An 18,915-nucleotide genomic window follows, 5' to 3' on the forward strand; every position below is an offset into this window, starting at 1 on the left:
AGAACAGCACACACACCGATGCCCGAGGGAGGACTCGAACCTCCGGCGGGAGGGGCCGCGCAATCCGTGACATGGCGCCTCAAACCATGCGGCCACTGCGAACGGCTATGTTTCATATCATCGCACGCTCCACTGCAGAGTGTAAATCTCATTCTGGATAAATTCAAATTATTTAAGTGAACTGTAACAAATTTTAGAAGTGCTAATTTTGATACAGAAAAGTGTTCTCAAATTCCAAAGAATCCGATTTGACCTGTTTACTCAGAAAGTTGAAAACTTCGAAGGGGAGAGACTAACAAACGATATTCCGAATGGAGACTACTATTTCCGTACACCCCATCAAATTCTACTAAAGATAGCTTTCGACGAAATGATGACGGATTTCTGCACTGTATTACGAGTATATTGTAACTTTCGTTTAATTTTTCGTTGCACACAGCGTTCTAACACTCTTCTCGTGTAGAGTATTTTGATGAATAATACATAAAAAAATGAAATTATTTATTTGGCTTTTTCATCACTGACCAACGAAGCTATTTACGCTACCGATCATATCTAGTGCTCTATAGGTGCATTCTGCGGAGAATTTTTGAAAAACCACTGATTTTGTCAACATACTTTTTAACAACGTTAAAAATACGCAGACCCGTTTTTCGGAGCGAGAACTAAAGCGAGTGAATCTTTGTCCACAGAAAATCGCGTATCATGCGAATAAAATTTGCTAACTGAGATCTGTTTCATCAGTTCCCTCGACCGACAGTACGAAATTAAATTGTTCAGTTTTGTGGTATGACCCATATCATGAAGTCGACTTTTTACACCGTTACCTTACATAGCAGCTGTTTTTAAATATCAGTAACATCGTCGTACCCAATTGCTTTTTCCATATCTACTGCACATTCTTTCATGAGTGTACCGTTACTGGGTGTTGTGTGCTGTCCTTAGGTTAGTTAGGTTTAAGTAGTTCTAAGTTCTAGGGGACTTATGACCATAGCTGTTAAGTCCCATAGTGCTCAGAGCCATTTGAACCATTTTTTTTGTACCGTTACTGAAGCATGTCTGATTTTTTCTGAATATTAAGCAAGAAACACTTTTGTCACAGTCTTGATGGTAACTTTCATATTTCTATTTTTAACTTAATAAAAGCGCATCGTTCGTCAAGGCAGTAACATCTGCGTATTAGTTCACGGAGCGAAGAGAAATCTCGGGCGAGATTAACCTTTATTTTGACTTAAGCGTTGGTACTGCTTGTAGGTTTCCTCCCTCTGTTGGAGGCCAGACGGTATCGTTTAGTTGGCATGACCGTGGTTGTTTGTCTTCTTTTCGTGTTGACTGTCCCACTCGGTTTCGCAAGCGTTGCCTGTGCGCTAGTGGCTACAGCGGCTGTTATCGATATGTAATAACTGTTGCCCTATCCTTGGGGTGACGTCGTTGTTTTTCCGGGTCGTGTGAGTGGGCCAGTTCGGTTGGGGACTCAGGAGGAGTCACGTCCGCACTGTCCGAGGAACACGCCGGGACCTCTGGCAGCACGCATGGACTGCCGGATGGAAGGGCTGTCGTCACGAGGGTGTATGATCTCGTCGTAAACCGGATCGAGCAAGCTTTAAGTTGAGTGCATTTCAATACAAGTAGAGAAACCTCCACCACTGTGAAATCTTGCGATTCTCCAGTGACTTGGGTTCGTGTTGCTGCTCATAGTGTCGACGAGGGGAAGAGCGGCGAGTGGAGAGCTTAGGGAAGGTGGATCTGATTAGCTTTCCTCGACTTCTTACTACTATTTAGTGCGTTCAACTTGTTGCAATTCGTTAAGTTCAACTAGCGGTAATTTTTCTTGCCTGGTGGCCGCTAACGCTCCTGTTACCTGCCCTGGGGGTTAGTGTATGTAACGGCAGTGTATGTTTCCTCGCCTTGCCGCTGCTGTCCGATAAAGCGTGTAGTTTTGACAGCTTTCTTGAATGTAGGCAGGTTGGTGATTCTTCTACTCTGTAGTGGATCCTTTCTCGCTCTGGGCGCTCTAAACACAGTATTCTGGGAATGTAGTGCAGACCACCGGTTCCGGTTTTGGCGTATTGTTCCATCATTGCATTTGGTTTATCGGACGTCAGGTAGCTTCAGCAAGATTATCATTAGTCGTTCGTTTGACTGCCACTAGTCTGAGTTACCATCTTGTGAAGTAAATGCCACTTGGCTGGCTATCTCATCGCTCGCAGAAGTGTTTGTTGCCCGACCTTCTCAGAGGTCGATTCCTGGAGCACCGTCTGTGGCCCCTTGGTTCTTGTAAGACAGGTATGTTGTAAAAGGAAGTCTGATGACCAATAGTTCAGTGTAACGCCCCTTCAGTCCACGCTTTCTGCGGCTATAATCTGTCTCAGTACCCTTTAAGGAACTTATGTACTGGTCCTTGCGTTGTATTATTTATTACAATACCTTGTAATGCCTACGTTGAAGGTTATATATGTCTAGGTCTCGTCGCCTTCTGGGATAATTCTAGCAGTGTAGTGTTCAGTGGATGTTGATTGTGCTGCAAAGTTCACCACCATCTTATTTCACCCATTTGGTGATCAGTTGCTTGTTTCTTTTTTTTTTTTTTTTTTGTTTCTAAATTAAGCTTTGCTATTGTATTTTCTGTTATACAGCAAGTTTCTAATTTTTTTTTACATTATTGCCGTTCCTGGCGTGTAAGACCTTCAGCCATTATTGCGGTCATTTGCCTTAAAATTCTAATTTGTATTTACGCAGTAAGCCTTTAAAACCTTATTTATTGCCATTCCTGGCGTCTGAAGCCATCTTCTGAGTTTGTGGAGACTTGCGTTTAATATTTCAATACCTGTAATTTGTAAGTTGCAGCGAGGTTTAAACAAGTCTTAATTTAATGTCTTTCCTGGCGTGTAAGGCCTTCTTCCCAGATCATAGTGGCTTGCTTTAAAAACGTTATCTGCTGTATCTGTATTTGATGGTGATTTGCTAAATTGTAACTAATTGAAAACACTATTATTTGCACAGTATCTTATTCCTTCATTAGTAACGTGTGGTATTTGTTTATATATTGTTGAGTCTGGAATTACTGGTTTAAAATAAATTGCATGTAACTGTAAAAGGTAACGAATCGTAACTGATTACGGCCCCGTCCACAGTCGTAACCGAATCCTGCCTTCCCTTGACTACCGGTTTCAGCACTGTTTACATATTAAATGTTCGATATTTTCGTCGGAACTGTGTACAAAAAATACTTAATTCCCCACTCTTGATTACAAACACGGTTCTCAGTTTTAATTATGTTCAAAATTCTCAAAAACCGTAAGACCCACAGCAGTCACCAGAATCGAAACCATAATAACAGCTACAGTAGCAACCAATGGAGAACCTGTGCGGTAAGGAAATATTAAGGTGAATAATCTGATTAAATCGCTGAGAGAAATGGATGCCTGTCAAGGTGCTCGAGGCTGTGTTTTGAGGAAGTATCGCAGGAAGACGCGCTGCCCTTCTCCACTCTCATAAATAAGCGCATCGACTGCTGTGGCGTGACTGTGATGACAGCGTGTGAGTAGAGCTGGACGGGGAAGCTCTCGCTGGAGGGGAGCAGATCATGAGCCACGCTTTGCCAGGCCTGATGTACCTCTTTCCTGATTCGTTATAGGTGGATTGGTAGGGTAAGGAATGAGGAGGTTCTGCGCAGAATAGTCGAGGAAAGGAATCTATGGAAAAGACAGAAAAGGGCAGGATAATAGGACCTGTTAAGAGATCCTGGAATAACTTCCATGGTACTAGAGGGAGCTGCAGAGGATAAAAACTGTAGAGTAAGACAGAGACTGGTATACATCCAGCAAATAATTGTTGACATAGGTTGCAAGCACTACTGCGAGGTGCATGGCACAGAAGAGGAATTCATGGCAGGCTGCGTCGAACCAGCCAGAACATTGACGATTCAAAAAAAAAAAAAGGCTCTAATCACGTCTCCGGCATTAGCAGACGAACTTTTATGCAGGGAATTATGCCTTGGACCGTGGCCTTATGGCCAAAACACAAATACCAGGAAAAATACAAATACTGATTGTGAAAGCCTGAACCCTAATCGAATTGCTAACTAAGCACAGTCAAATGAGATGTCTGAAATTGAAATGAGAAGACAAAAATTTTCTATTATTGAAATACCAGCCTTGCACCTATCACAGTTATTATCTATGCTGTAGCCCAGGCTTGCGCCTACATCCCAGCTACTAACCACAGAAAAGCATACCGCGGGTTGCCATCCTTCCAAGACACCTGCAACATAATCAGGAGACCTCAAACATGCAGGAGCCCCCGTTGTATTTGGCGGCGCTACATTTGTCTGGTATGAAGCTGCTTTCAATAGTACTTGCTCGCCTTTGCGAGTCATGTGCTAGCATCCAGATATTCAGCCACATGGCTTTTTAGGACGCACCCTGGCCGCCCTCTGAAGAGTTATCAGCGGGAGTTCACAGTTACAGTTCTCTGGGATCAGTGCGAAGCATGCACCATACAGCAGTCGGAGACTACAGCCTCACACTGCGTCTAAGCCGTCGAGTCATCGTGGGTGAATCGACATAAATTTTAATCTATGTCAGTGATGCCCTGTCAGGACAGAGAGTGCACTTAACTCAGTGACTGCGTTAGCATAACGGTGCAGCTCGTACATTCAAGAAATGGTCATTGTCTCCAGAATAAAATTTTCGCCTGCAGCTGAGTATACGTTGATGTGAAAATTGCTGGCAGATTAAGACTTTTTACCGGACCAAGAGTCGAAATCGTGACCTTTGCCTCTGATGGGCAAATGCTCTACCTACTAAACTATCCAATCACGACTCATAACCCATCCTCGCAGCTTTACTTCTGCCAGTATGTCGTTTCCTGTCTCTCCGCTACAGAATGAAAATTTTATTCTGAAAACATCTCCCAGGCTGTGACCAAGCTATGTCTCCACAGTACCCTTTCTTCCAGAAGTGATAGTCTTGCAAGGTTCGCAGAAGAGCTTCCGTGAAGTTTAGAAGGTTGGAGATGATGTACTGGCGGACGTAAAACTGTGAGGAGGTAGTGACTATTGCTTGGATAGCTCAGTCAGTAGAGCACTTACACGCGAAAAGCAATGGTCCCAAGTTCGAGTCTTGGTTCGACATTTAGTTTTAATCCGCCAGGAAGTTTCTAACCGTCATTGTGTTTGGTGTCAAGCTCTCATCTGGTCAGGGCGATCTTTCAGTTGTATTTCTAGGATTATAGATTCAGGACAACATGAAGTGGGACACACACATCAGATACATCAGTAAGAAGCTTTGCACAATATACTATGGCATAAAAATACTTGTTAGATGTACAACAAAAGAAAAACTAAAAAGTATATTATGCCCAAGCGGCATCTCTGCTGCGGTATGATATAGTTTTTTGGAATATTCGCAGATAAGCAAAAGCTGTTTCATGGGACAGAAGAGTATCATTAGGGAAATTGAAAATGCCACACCCAGAAATTCCTGCAGACCCCTATTTAAAACTCTCCAGAAACTGCCACTACCATGCCAGTACATTCTTGAAGTTATTCAATACATAAAGAACGTTAAAAACTAAAAACGTAGTATGAACAAATCAATCAGTCCACGCACATATCATCAGGCAAAAATCAGGCTTCGACAGCTAACGTGCAAACACAACTCTCAGAGAAAATGGACCACTGCAAACTGGCAAAAAACTTTAGACTAAACTTCCCTACACCAAGGAAATAAAAGAAACACAAAAATTCAAAGTAGCTTTGAAAACATTGAGCCGTGACAAGGCTGCTGGCTTCGACTTTCAAATTCCTGGCGTCAATAGCTCTATCTGTCGTACGATGTCCCTCTGGTTTGAGGTCACTAAGATCTTTGCTCGAGGTGGTTAACGCGGGATGGTGAGTGTTATGGCGTGGCGAGTGGGGGAGTCGACATCGGACACCGCACGAGAGGGGAACTCGCCTTCTCCCGGCTGCAGCCTGGTGGTTACCTTCCCCGCTGCTCTGCGACGGGAAAGCTGTTGCGCCAGCAACTCTTCCGTATTTGCTCAGTACGCCGAGCCGTGTGGGGAGGCCTGGCGTGTCCCTTTGTTTCCAACTGAGCTGTTAGAACGACCTGCTACCCCGGTACTGCTGAACACTGGTTCTGGCAACTGAATGCGGGTAAGAGAGGGTAGCACCCGACGTAGGTCGTTGAGTGTAAGGCAGTGGATTTTGTGAGTTAGTGGAAGTATTTTCGCCGTGAAATATAGGACAGATTGGGTATTTGTCGGCGGTTGCTCTTCAGCCTAAATCGAATATAAGTTTGTGACAGTGCCTTGTACAGAGCTTTTCATTACGTGGCGCCGCAAGAATGAATACTGAACGTCCGTTTATTTTTTAAAAGGCCCTGTGACAGCAAATTGTAATAAATATCCAGCTCGCTTGTCTCGATTTGGAGCATTTACCAGCGATTTATTCAATCATATCATGTAAGGGCGAATTACATTGCCTTACACTCTGTGATCAAAAGTATCCCTACACTCAGAAAAACATACTTTTTTCATATTAGGCACGTTGTGCTACGACCTACTGCCAGGCCCTCCATATCAGCGACCTCAGTAGTCATTAGACATCGTGAGAGAGCAGAATGGGTCGCTCCGCGGGACTCACTGACTTCGAACATGGTCAGGAGATTGGGTGTCACTTGTGTCAAAAGTGTGTACGCGAGATTTCCACGTTCCTAAACATCTTTAGGTCCACTGTTTCCGATGCGATAGTAACGTGGATACGTGAAGGGACATGTGCAGCACAAAAGCGTACAGGCCGACCTCGTCTGTTGACTGACAGAGACCGCCGACAGTTGAAGAGGGTCGTAATGTGTAATAGGCAGACATCTATCCTGACCATCTCGCAGGAATTCCAGGATCCACTGAAAGTACTATGACAGTTAAGTGGCATGTGATAAAACTTGGATTTCATGGTCGAGCGGCTGCTCATAACCCACATCACGCCGGTAAATGCCAAACGACGCCTCGCTTGGTGTAAGGAGCGTAAACTTTTGACGATTGAACAGTGGATAAACGTTGTGTGGAGTGACGAATTACGGTTCACAATATGGCTTACCGATGGCAGGGTGTGGGTATGGAGAATGCCCGGTGAACGTCATCTGCCAGCGTGTGTAGTGCCAACAGTAAAATTCGGAGACGGAGATGTTATCTTTTGGTCGTGGTTTTCATGAAGGGGACTTGCACCCCTCGCTGTTTTGCGTGGGACTATCACAGCACAGGCCTACACTGATGTTTTAAGCACTTTCTTGCTTCCCACTGTTTAAGAGCAATTCGGGGATGGCGATTGCATCATTTAACGCGATCAAGCACCTGTTCATAATGCACGGCCTGTAGCGGAGTGGTTACACCACAATGATACCCTGTAATGGACTGGCCTGCATACAGTCCTGACCTGAATCGCATAGAACACCTATGGGATGTTTTGTATAGCCGACTTCGTGCCAGGCCTCACCAACCGACATCGATACCTCTCCTTAGTGCAGCAGAAGAATGGGCTGTCATTCCCCAAGAAACTTCCCAGGACCTGATTGAACGTATGCCTGTGAGAGTGAAAGCTGTCGTCAAGACTAACGATGGGCCAACACCATACCGAATTCCAACATTACCGATGGAGGGCGGCACGACCTTGTAAGTCACTTTCAGCCAGGCGTCCGGATACTTTTGATCACATACTGTATGTAATGTCTCAAAAGCAAGTGTAATGTTATTTCTGTTATCTGAATGGGCTGTTCGTACTTGGCGTGAGGGTTATTTCAGCCACGACTTACTGCACACAGCCGTTAGTAGACTGCCGCTCTGTTTGTAGTTAACGAAGATCGGCCTGTCGTGGGTGTTTCATTGCTTTTTCTTGCTTCTCTTGACTTAAGGGCAGGGGCTTCAGTGTCACGCGGCCACCGCTACTGACGCTTCTGTACGATTTGTTCCCGGGCTTGTTAATTGTTGTGGTATCCTGGACGTTAATGGTCGTTAATGCGCAACCTCAGTGTGTTGTAGGGGTACTCTGGATCTGTCTGGCCATTTTAACCGTGGTGCAGTGACAGCGCGTCGTCGTGCTGTCAAAGCGTTTGGGCGTGATTGTCCGTGTTTGGGAGTGATTGTCCGTCACGTGGCCTGGTTATTTTAATACATTTTAAATTCTTGTTCGTTGAATGCCCGAATGTTTCTATGATTAATTATTACTGTTTAAAGGGAACGCTTTGGGTCTTACTGTTACCAGCATTGAGGCGTAATATGTTCTCGCTCCCCAAGGTAATTATTTTGCACTCGGTCTCTGGTACTTTGTACTGAAGTTATTCAACATTGAAGTCCCTATATTGTATTTTATTTATTACTGGTTTACACGAGAGTTACTTGTCTAAGTGTTTCGTAGATGAAGTTGATTTAAAATATTTAGTCATTTAAATCTTTTTGATTGCGGATTTGGATGAGAGTTATTTGTGTAAGTCAGTTGTGTAATTAAAGTTGATTCGAAATTTTCAGTCATTTAAATTTTATTATTTAGTAGATTAGAGGAGAGTGTCTTATCTCAGTTTTGTAACTGAAGCTGTCTGTTTGCATTTGGAAAATTTTACTTGAGTGAAGCCGTTATTAAAGAAAACCTGCCTATTCACTATTTAGTAATTTTACATAACTCAAGCTTTTGTTATTGAAGGCCTCCCTGTTTGCATGTGGTAATTTCCTTAACTGAAGCTCTAATCATTGAAGGCCTTCCTGTTTTATATTTGGTAACTTTAATTAACTGAAGGTGTTATTAAAGAAGGCCTGCATGTTTTTTATTTAGTAATTTTACTTAACTGAAACTCTTACCAGAGAAGACCTGCCTGTTTCTTATTTAGTAATTTTATTTAACTGAAGTTGTTATTAAAGAAGCCCTGCCTGTCTTCTGTTTAGTTATTTTCCTTAATTCAAACCGTTGTTATTGAAGGCCTCCATGTTTTGCATTTGGAGATTTTGCTTGATTGAAAGTGTTATCATTGAAGGCCGGCCTGTTTGGATTTGGTAAACGTTACTTAAATGAAGCTGTTATTAAAGAAGGCTTGCCTGTTTTCTGTTTGGTAATTATACTTAACTGAAGCTGTTATTATTGAAGGCTTGCCTGTACTGTTTTAACTAAATTAAGAGCCATTTTTAGTTGAAACGCTTGTTAATCAAGGCCTTCCTGTTTTTATTGCCCTATTATTGAGATCTGATATCGTACTCAATCTGTGTTGTAATTAGCTGAGATTCTGTCAATAAGGTAGTAACAGAAAATGACATCTGATGGTACATGGGCCCTAACCTGTCACCTTACATCCTTCTATCTGTAATTGTAGGTTTAGAGCTTGTTTACAGGAGAAATGATATTGTACTGTAAATGAATATCCGTTATATTAAATATAAAAATTTGTTTCATAAATGAATATCTGTTGACATAAATTTAAATTATTTACTTTTTGCATTATGTATCTGAAACTGCTTTCGTTATCTATTCTAGTGTATATTAGGTTATACTATTATACTGATGTATTTCAACGATATAGTGTATTATATCATGTGCTTAAATTATTTATGTTATGGAATCAATGCTACTTTTATGTAACATGTGTTTAAAATTACGTACTAATGTAAAAAGTAAGTTACATTTCAAATGAAGTATTTGATGAATCGAGGCTTCAAAACAAATAAATAAATTCGCCACCTGCTTTCTGATACACTTTCTCAAGGTGCTACCTGAGCACATGTATTCTTTAGTAGCGTGCATCACTAACAACAGGAACTTAACAGTGGCTATGAGAGTACACTTTTTCTGTTGTGACAAATTTTTGTTCCAGGACTATTCCCAGTCTTTGAGCTTAGCCAGATGGCCTGCCTAACTGCATTCACCTGTACTCCATGTGGTACTTTCCGTAAGTCTAACCCACATTCAGAAGTCAGTCAGTTGTTGTTGCTGTTTAGCTTGCTTGCAACTGAATGGGGCATTGTAGACTCCACTGGCCCTGATGGCGCCATTGACCTCGGTCCATCCACCAGCCACAGAGTTTTCATCAGCATTGGTACCTGTACTAGTACCCTCATCTCCTCAAGGCCTAGTAACTCCTTAAGTTCTACTGTCTCCTCAGCTTCTAGTACTTTCTCAGGTTTCATGACTTCCCCAGCTTCCAAAGAATGCTTAAGTTCAAGTGCGCTCCTTCAGGTTCCAGTGCTGCTTCAGGTTCCAGCACTTTCTCATGTTCTACCATCTCTTCAGGTTCTAGCCACACCACAAGCACCAGCGCCACTGGCGCTCTTACTGCCAACCTCCACTCCACCAGTCCATGTGACACCATCCACCCCATCCCCATTGTACATTTCCTGTGCATTCTTTACTCTTGGTGCCTGTCCCCTTCGAGAACCCTCCCTATCCGTCTGTTGGTGGCTTACTCTGCCCTCTTCCAACACCGCTACCCAAAGTATGTCACCTCTGGACAAGTTTCCCTTGGTTATACCTCCCTTTCTGGCTGTTGCCGATGCTCATCCAGTATTCTCAGAGCCCTACTTCTCTTCGCAGGTTTCACCCCTTCTGAGTATGGGTCATACACGCCTCTTGCATTTACTTTCATCCGCAACAGGAAGCATCACGTCACATCACAGCTTCTCCTGGAGTCCTCTCACCGCCACCACACCCTAGACACCACTCCAGGCGTCTCCATTTGTAATTATCTTCTGTGACGTGCAGGGCCTTGTCCTCCCAGCAGAATGCTTTCCACTTCTCTTCGGGCACTCTTCATGGGACTTCAGTTGGGCTTCTGTAGTGTTGCTGCTGTCGATCTAGGTAGTTTCTGTGCAGGCCTGAGTCACCCATATCTCCCTTTGCCTGCAACATTTCTTGTTCGTGATTTATTGTTTCACTTCTCCCCGAACTCTCTAGCTTCATGGTTGGTTCCATGCTACCAGCATTTGGGCCTGCTTCCAGGCTCTATTTATGTGACCCTCTTTTTCTTCACTTAAGCGAGAACTGATATGAAATACTATCAGGACTGATGTGTGCAGGCGCTATTTTATGAAGCTTTGACAGTGGTCTCCAAAATGGAATGAAATTACAAATACATTGCCATCTGAGCCGCGTTCAGCTGCAAGCACCATAGCGTTTGATCTATGAGACTGTTCTAAAATTACACATTGGTACTTCTCATGTGATTATTTCGATTGCCTAGAGGTATCGTTAATCTAAACCAACTAAGAAATAAACAAGAAGCAAACCGATCAGCTGGACAGAAATTCCTTCCCATGCTTACATATATGAACCCTTCCTGTTATTTAGTCTGTCTTAAATTGAAAAGAACATTCATTGCTTTTATCGACAAATTGCCATCAGCAGCTACATCATAATCGTCACGAGTAGATAATACTTTCTGTGTACTTTGGCTTTTATAGACCGAATGATAAATTTGCTTATGGATGACCTATTCAGTACATTACTGTAAATTTTTTTGTGATACTTGTATCACGTACTGGTCACAACTGCTTCTCCTTTCATTTTAGAAGTAAATGGAACCGAACTTCCACTGCAGTAACTTGCTTGTTTAATTTGTTTCACGGCTTGTTGTATCATTGTGCCCATTCCATAGTTTGCTTACTTGAAGTGATACTTCATGGTCTTGGCAGCTTATGAAATTTTGTAATCAGTACTGTGTCGTCTTTTCATTCGCAATCTTCTGTTTTATAGTTAGCACCAATGAAACCTATCCAAAGAAAACTGTTTTTAAGTCCGGTATACTGAAAAGAACAAAAACGTTATTTACTCGTAATGTGCACTGTGTAGCATCTGGTGAAACTAAAAGAAGCATGTAAGAAGTGAATAAGCCTTTTATTTTGCAGTATATTTGGGACAGAAATCAAAAATAGCTACAACCGCTACTGAAAAGGAAAACTGCACAAATATTTCTCACAATTTTTTTTTGTGACATTCAGTTTATAATTAGGTCATCTGGATATATTTCCTAACTGTGCATTAGACGCAAATTGTCGTTAAAGAAATGGCAGTAAAACTAACTGGCTTATACTTCAACATTTCAGTCCACAATGGCAGGTGGCACTGCCACGTCTTTTAAATGTGAGTTTCATAAGTGCGACTGATAGTTACTTCCTGGAGTGGAACAGAATTTATCTGCCAAATTCTTTTTATATTTTCTTGTCATTTCCATTAAATAACTGAACAATTTTCACCTAATGTACAACATTGGGTTATTATATGTATGATTTGGATTCTAAGAATGTTGTTTTATGCTCAATTTACAACTAACCTCATATTTTGCTTTACAAACTGTGTTGTCAATAAGTTTAGCAATGAGAGTAGAGTTAGGGCGGCACGACATTGCTAGCTAACTAAGCCCTAGAGTGGTTGACATATGAAGCGGATATACCTTTATTGTTGGCACGATTCAAGCTGGAGACATGTGTTGTTTGTCAGAGTTTATGTGTTCTCTTACCGAGAAATAGGCGTCTAGATCAGAAAATAAGGGGAAATTTTAACATCTCCATCTTATGTCTTCTCACAACTTCAATTTAGTAACCCCAAGGTCGGCAGGATGAGTGAAGAAATGCTCTTCTGCTTTTTGTGAATCAACTATACCACCCAATTATGTGTGGCACTGAAATACTTGATAATTGAGTTTCTTTATGCAGGTACTTCCACTACCACATACCCATACTTTAATGCTACTTGAATATCACACCAGGCTGACACATTTTTTCAAGTAAAATGCACTAATATGCGAGGATTTGGATACGATCCTGTTAGGATAGTTTCTGCTTAATTAAGATAGTCTTTCAAGATTAGCTTCTCATGTTAACTAATAAGTCATTTGTCTCTGTGTGTTATACATTTCATAGCGTTTTATTGTTAGATTATTGATCATAGCAGGTAAAACTAAGAGAGAACTTAAAATTAAATTTTATTGGACTCATGGTGGCTTACCTTGATATTTTTTTGTTATAGCACAATCATAATTTTTGTTATGAATTTAAGTTAGAATCCTCATCTTACAATCCTGATTTATAGTTTTTGATGATTTACTTAAATCCCTTTGAAAGGGCACAGCCAATGTCCTTAACAATCCATTCCAATTAGAGCGTCTGATTCATCTCTTAAGATGTTGTCCTTGATGGGACATTTAATGCGAATCGTTCTTTCGTTTTTCCTCAACGCTGCCCACCAAATGCGTCACTTAAGTTAAAATGCTTGTACTTCGTTGCATCTGTCAGTTATTGAGTACAGTAGCATGGACCATTGCGGTAAACAGTAAAAGTATTATAAAAGTCCATTGGCCACTTGAAAGTTGCCAATAATTCATGTCGAAACGGTATTCCTTGAAAGGCGGAAACTTCACTGATTCACAAAGAAAGTGAAACATGTAGTACGATCATGATATTCCAGTAACTGTAGATTATCAAGTCAAATTTAGAAAGAAGTTGGCAGTATGAGTCCATTTACCAGTACTCCCTCTGGCCTGGATGCTTACACTCATTCGGTTAGAAATGGAGTTTAACAAAGCCATTGTTTCCTCTACTGAGTCAAGCTTCACCACAACTGTTGTAATTGGTCCATCGATGTCTAGGATACTGACACTGGGATGGAGTTGAGATCACATCCGAACTGTTTACACGCGTGTTCTATCAGGGACAGATATCGGATCCTGCTGGTCTCAGAGTACCTCTGCATCATGCGGACAGATCATATAGGTACGTGAGATGTGTAGACGAGCATTATCATTTGGAAACGTGGCACCACGATACTGTTGCATTGGAAGAATGGGACCTCTCCCTTGGTCGCCACCATACAATGGTCATACGGGGCAGTGCAGAACCATGAGTCGTCACTGAACGCAATGCACCGTCGTTCAGCAGCTCCCGTGCACGACACAAGTCCAAATGCAGCCATTTGTGTTGTGGTGTTAACGACAGCTTACACATGGAACGCCGATTTCCAAGTCCGGTTGCTGAAGGTCTCTGAACAATGGTGCGGCGTGACAGAGAATGTGCAGGGCGTCTATTATTGCTCTCGGACAGCAGGTGCGAAAGTGTTCTACGTGCAAATATGCCGATCATCGCCTGTAGAGAGTAGATGTGGCCAACTGGAAACTCGATGACGAGTATGCCTGCCTCACGTACCCATTCAGTCCTACATCTGACGCCTCATAAACCGAGATATTGCGCGTTTCGCCCAGTCTGCCAAATTCAGACCCGCAGTGAGTGTCTTTTCAGGCTCTGTCACATACTGATACCGCTGTCTCAGACGAGTACGCGTCATCTCTCCGTATTTCACAGTGTTCACGCAGCGTTTCACACTATTCACGACTGGTAACAACAATAAACACGGAGAACTCTAATGAACTCTGCTTGCTATTCACCGGTCACAGAGAATCTTTGCATACGCGGCGATGGTGTTCACAGGAACGATAGTAACTTGACATCCCACCACTTCTTCTGCGTGCTTCACTTTTTCTGTCAGTCAGTGTATTTTGTGGCGTGATTGCTTCGATCGAATTCACCCCACACGCAGCACAGCAGTTTCGAGCTGCCTCTGCTTCCTTCACCCCTCCATTAAACTCTGACATAACACAAACGTTAGAACTTGTACTGTATTATGCTGCGTTTTCTAACGCTTAAACATCGCTCATAACCATGAAAGATGATACATTTTATACCGCGAGGAAAATACTATAACCTCAAATAAAAATGGTCATTATATGGTCTTGGTCAAGACTCAGCATATCAAAAGGGAAGTGAGCATTTGGCAGACAGAACTGCCCGTTTCGGTGTCTGCTCCCTACCGGCCGGAGTAGAATCGGTTTAATTCTGGCCACGACAGTTTAGAAAGTCGTGCCAAATATAAAGTCAGCCTCTAGTGTCTTTCTCTACACTAGAAATTTATTTTATTTAATAAGTCAGTCGCCATGGAGGTCACATGCCACTTATTTCTTAATTTATTTCAATCAGGGGTGTTGAAAATATTGGAGCTGGACTGGAATTTCATCTTTGGTCTTCCCGGTTGCGACTTTGGACCTCATACACCCACGGTCTACGCGTAGCGTCTTTGATTAGTAATCAAAACGTCCGCGGGCCCGCGTTTGAAACAAGCCACCGGTTGAAATTTGATTAATAGCCAGCATTGAGGGCAGAGGACTCGCAGCACAAGATGTCATCCTTATTCTGCCAACGGCCTTGTCAAAGAGGGCTGAGGAGTGGACAGAGGTTCGACGCACTCTCTTGCCATTGGGGAGGGAAACTGACCCGAAACGTGGAAGAACCAGCAATGATCAACGGCATGAGTATGCAAAAGGCAATGGAAACCACTGCATTAAAGACGTAACATATCCGCAGGACATGTGGCCTGTTACTGACAAAGTCTCATGATGCTTTCTCCATTGGCAAAAGTATCTCCAATAGTCCTCCATTCGGATCGGCGGGAGGGGACTGCCAAAGTGGCGGTGACCACGAGGAAAAGATTGAATAATCAACGAAAGGATAACGTTCTACAAGTTGGGGCGTGGAGTGTCACAACATTGAACGTGGCAGGGAAGCTAGAATATCTGGAAAGGGAAATGGTAAGGCTCTGTCTATGCGTCGTAGCTGTCAATGAAGTGAAATGGAAAGAAGACAAGGATTTCTGATCAGATAAGTATAGGGTATTATCAACAACACCAGAAAATGGTTCAACGGGAATAGGACTCTTTATGAATACGTAAGTAGCGCAGAGAGTGTGTTACTGTGAACAGTTCAGTGATATGATTGTTCTTATCAGAATCAACAGCACCCAACACCGACAACAATAGTTTATGTATACTTGTCGACATCACAGGCTGAAGATGAAGAGATACAGAATATATATAAGGGTAATGAAAGTTTAATACAGTACATAAAGGGAGACGAAAATCTAATGTTCATGGGGGACAGGAATGCAATTGTAGCAGCAGAAAAAAGGGTAACAGCAGTATGTGGGCTTGGGACAAGGAATGAGAGAGGAGAAAGGTTAACTGAGATCTGTAATAAACTTCAGCTAGTGATAGCGAATACTCTGCTCAATAATCACAAAAGGAGAAGGTATACTTGGGAAAGACCGGGTGATACGGGAAGATTTCAGTTGGATTACTTCATGGTCAGACAGAAATTCCGAAATCAGATACTCGATTGTCGATTATAAGGCGCTCCCAGGAGCAGATGTAGAATCAGATCACAGTGTAGTATTGATGAAGAATGCTCTGAACTACAAGAGAGCAGTCAGGAAGAACCAATACGCAAAGAAGAGGGATACAAAAGAACTAAGGAATGACGAGACACACTTGAAGTTCTCTAAGGCTATAGATACAGCAATAGGGAATATCTCAGTAGGCTGTACAGTTACAAAGAAGGTAACTGTGAAGAATTGACAGGTGGCAGAAGATTTACTTCAGTCGATAGACGAAAGAAGAATGTACAAAATTTTTCAGGGAAATTATAAAGTAGATTCAAAAATGGTTCAAATGGCTCTGAGCACTTTGGGACTTAATATCTGAGGTCATCAGTCACCTCGAACTTAGAACTACTTAAACCTAGCTAACCTAAGGACATCACACACATGCATGCCCGAGGCAGGATTCGAGCCTGCGATCATAGCGGTCGCGCAGTTCCAGACTGAAGCGCCTAGAACCGCTCGGCCACAGCAGCCGGCTCAAAAGTAGAGAAATACAAGTAGCTGAAGAATGAAATAAATAGAAAGTGCAGGAGACCTAAAACTATGGATGTATAAAAACGTGAAGAAATCGAAAAATAAATGATTGTCAGTACGACTCATCAGAACAGTCAAAGCAAACTTCGGTGAAATTAAAAGCAGGGACGGTAACATCAAGAGTAGGATCAAATAAGGCAGCAATGATAGATAACAATACATCAGAATTTCTAAAATAATTGCGGGAAGTGAAAAAAAATTGACTATTCACGTTGTTATTTAGAATGTTTGGGTGTGGCGACATACCATCTGTCTTTCGGAAAATATCATCTACACCAAGAGCTGACGAGTGCTAGAATTATCACAAAGTCATTTTAACAGCTCACGCATCAAAGTTGCTGAGGAGATTAATTTACAGAAGAATAGGAAAGAAAATTGAGGATGTGCTACATGACGATCAGTTTGGCTTTAGAAAAGTAAATTCACCAGGGAGGCAATTAGGACGTTGCGGTTGATAATCTAAATAACTTTTTAAAAAAAAGAATACACGTTCTCAGGATTTTTATGTTTAGAAAAAGCGTTCGACAGTGTAAAATGGTGCAAGATGTTCGAAATTCTGTGAAAAATAGAAGTAAGCTATGGGGAGAGCCGGGTAATATACAAGAGCCAAGAGGGAAAAATAAGAATGGACAACCAAGTACGAAGTGCTCGGATCAAAAAGGGTGTAAAAAGGGGATATAGTCTTTCCCCTCTACTCTTCATTCTGTACATTGAAGAAGCAATGATGGAAATAAAAGAAAGGATCAGGTGTGAAATTAAAATCCAAGGTGAAGAGATACGATTTGTTGATGACATTGCTATCCTGTGTGAAAATGAAGAAGAATCACATGATCTGTTGAATGGAATAAACAATGTAATGAGTACGGAATATGGATGGAGAGTAAATCGAAGAAACACGAAAGTAATGAGAAATAACTCAAATTAAAAAAAAGAGAGAAACTTAACATCAGAATTGATGGTCACGAAGTAGATGAAGTTAAGAAATTCTGCCACCTAGGCAGCAAAATAGCCAAATGCGGATGGAGTAAGGAGAACATCAACACAATACTAGCCCTGGCAATACGGGCGTTCCTGGCCGAGGGAACTCTACGAGTATCAAACGTAGGCCTTACTTTGTGGAAGAAATTTAGAAGAATGTACCTCTGGAGCACAGCATTGTACGGTAGTGAAACATGGGCTGTGGAAAAACCGGAACAGAAGAGAATCGAAGCATTTGAGATAGCGTGGTACAATCGAATATTGAAAAATAGGTGAACTGATAAGGTAAGGAATGAGGACATTCTGCGCAGATTGGTAGAGGAAAGGAAAACATGGAAAACACTGCAAGGAGAGGAGACAGGATGATAGGACATCTGTTACGAAATCAAGGAATCAAGGAATAAATTCCATGGTACTAGAGTGAGCTGGAGAGGGCAAAAACTGTAGAGGAAAAGAGAGATTGTAATATATCCAGCAGATAATTGGCGACGTAGGTTGCGATTGCTACTCAGAGACGAGGATGCAGCTTTTCTCCGATTCTGTTTAATAAATACACCGATGTGCTGAGCCAATAGATAAATAAGTTAAATTTCTATGGTTATGACTTCAACGAAATGAATTGTTCTCTGGCATTACAGCACCGCGAACAAGCAGGGGAAAAGTCGACGTTGAAATTAGGTTTTTCAGGATACCCACTATGTTTTATTGACCGGTTTCGCTCAGTTCAACAAAAGCGTCACCAGAAAATCTGTAACTTACGGTTTAAAGTACAGTAGGTGGCTGATTACATACCCATTGCCAGAGATTACAGTTAATTAATGCTTTTCTGGCTATGCTCTTATTAAACTGAGAGAAATCGGTCAATTAACCATACTGAATGAGACCTGTGGCTTTCCTGAAAAACTTTCCGTTTACTGATGACCAACTTGTGACGGCTGATAGCAGAAACACAACCCAAATAGCTGCTCCAATTTTATACGCGACAGTTACATTATATAACCTATTAGCATACTAAAAGAAAAGAATTTATGGCTTTCAGGGGCCGGGAGACAATTGCCAGAAAAATAATAATAAATGATCAGAATATAAAAAAAGTAAACTCTTTCAATGATCTAGGAAATACCATCTCATTCATGACAGGAATGGACATACAATGGGAAGAAGAACTA

This window comes from Schistocerca serialis, chromosome 4 (genome assembly GCF_023864345.2).
Source record: "Schistocerca serialis cubense isolate TAMUIC-IGC-003099 chromosome 4, iqSchSeri2.2, whole genome shotgun sequence".
NCBI classification, from domain to species: domain Eukaryota; kingdom Metazoa; phylum Arthropoda; class Insecta; order Orthoptera; family Acrididae; genus Schistocerca; species Schistocerca serialis.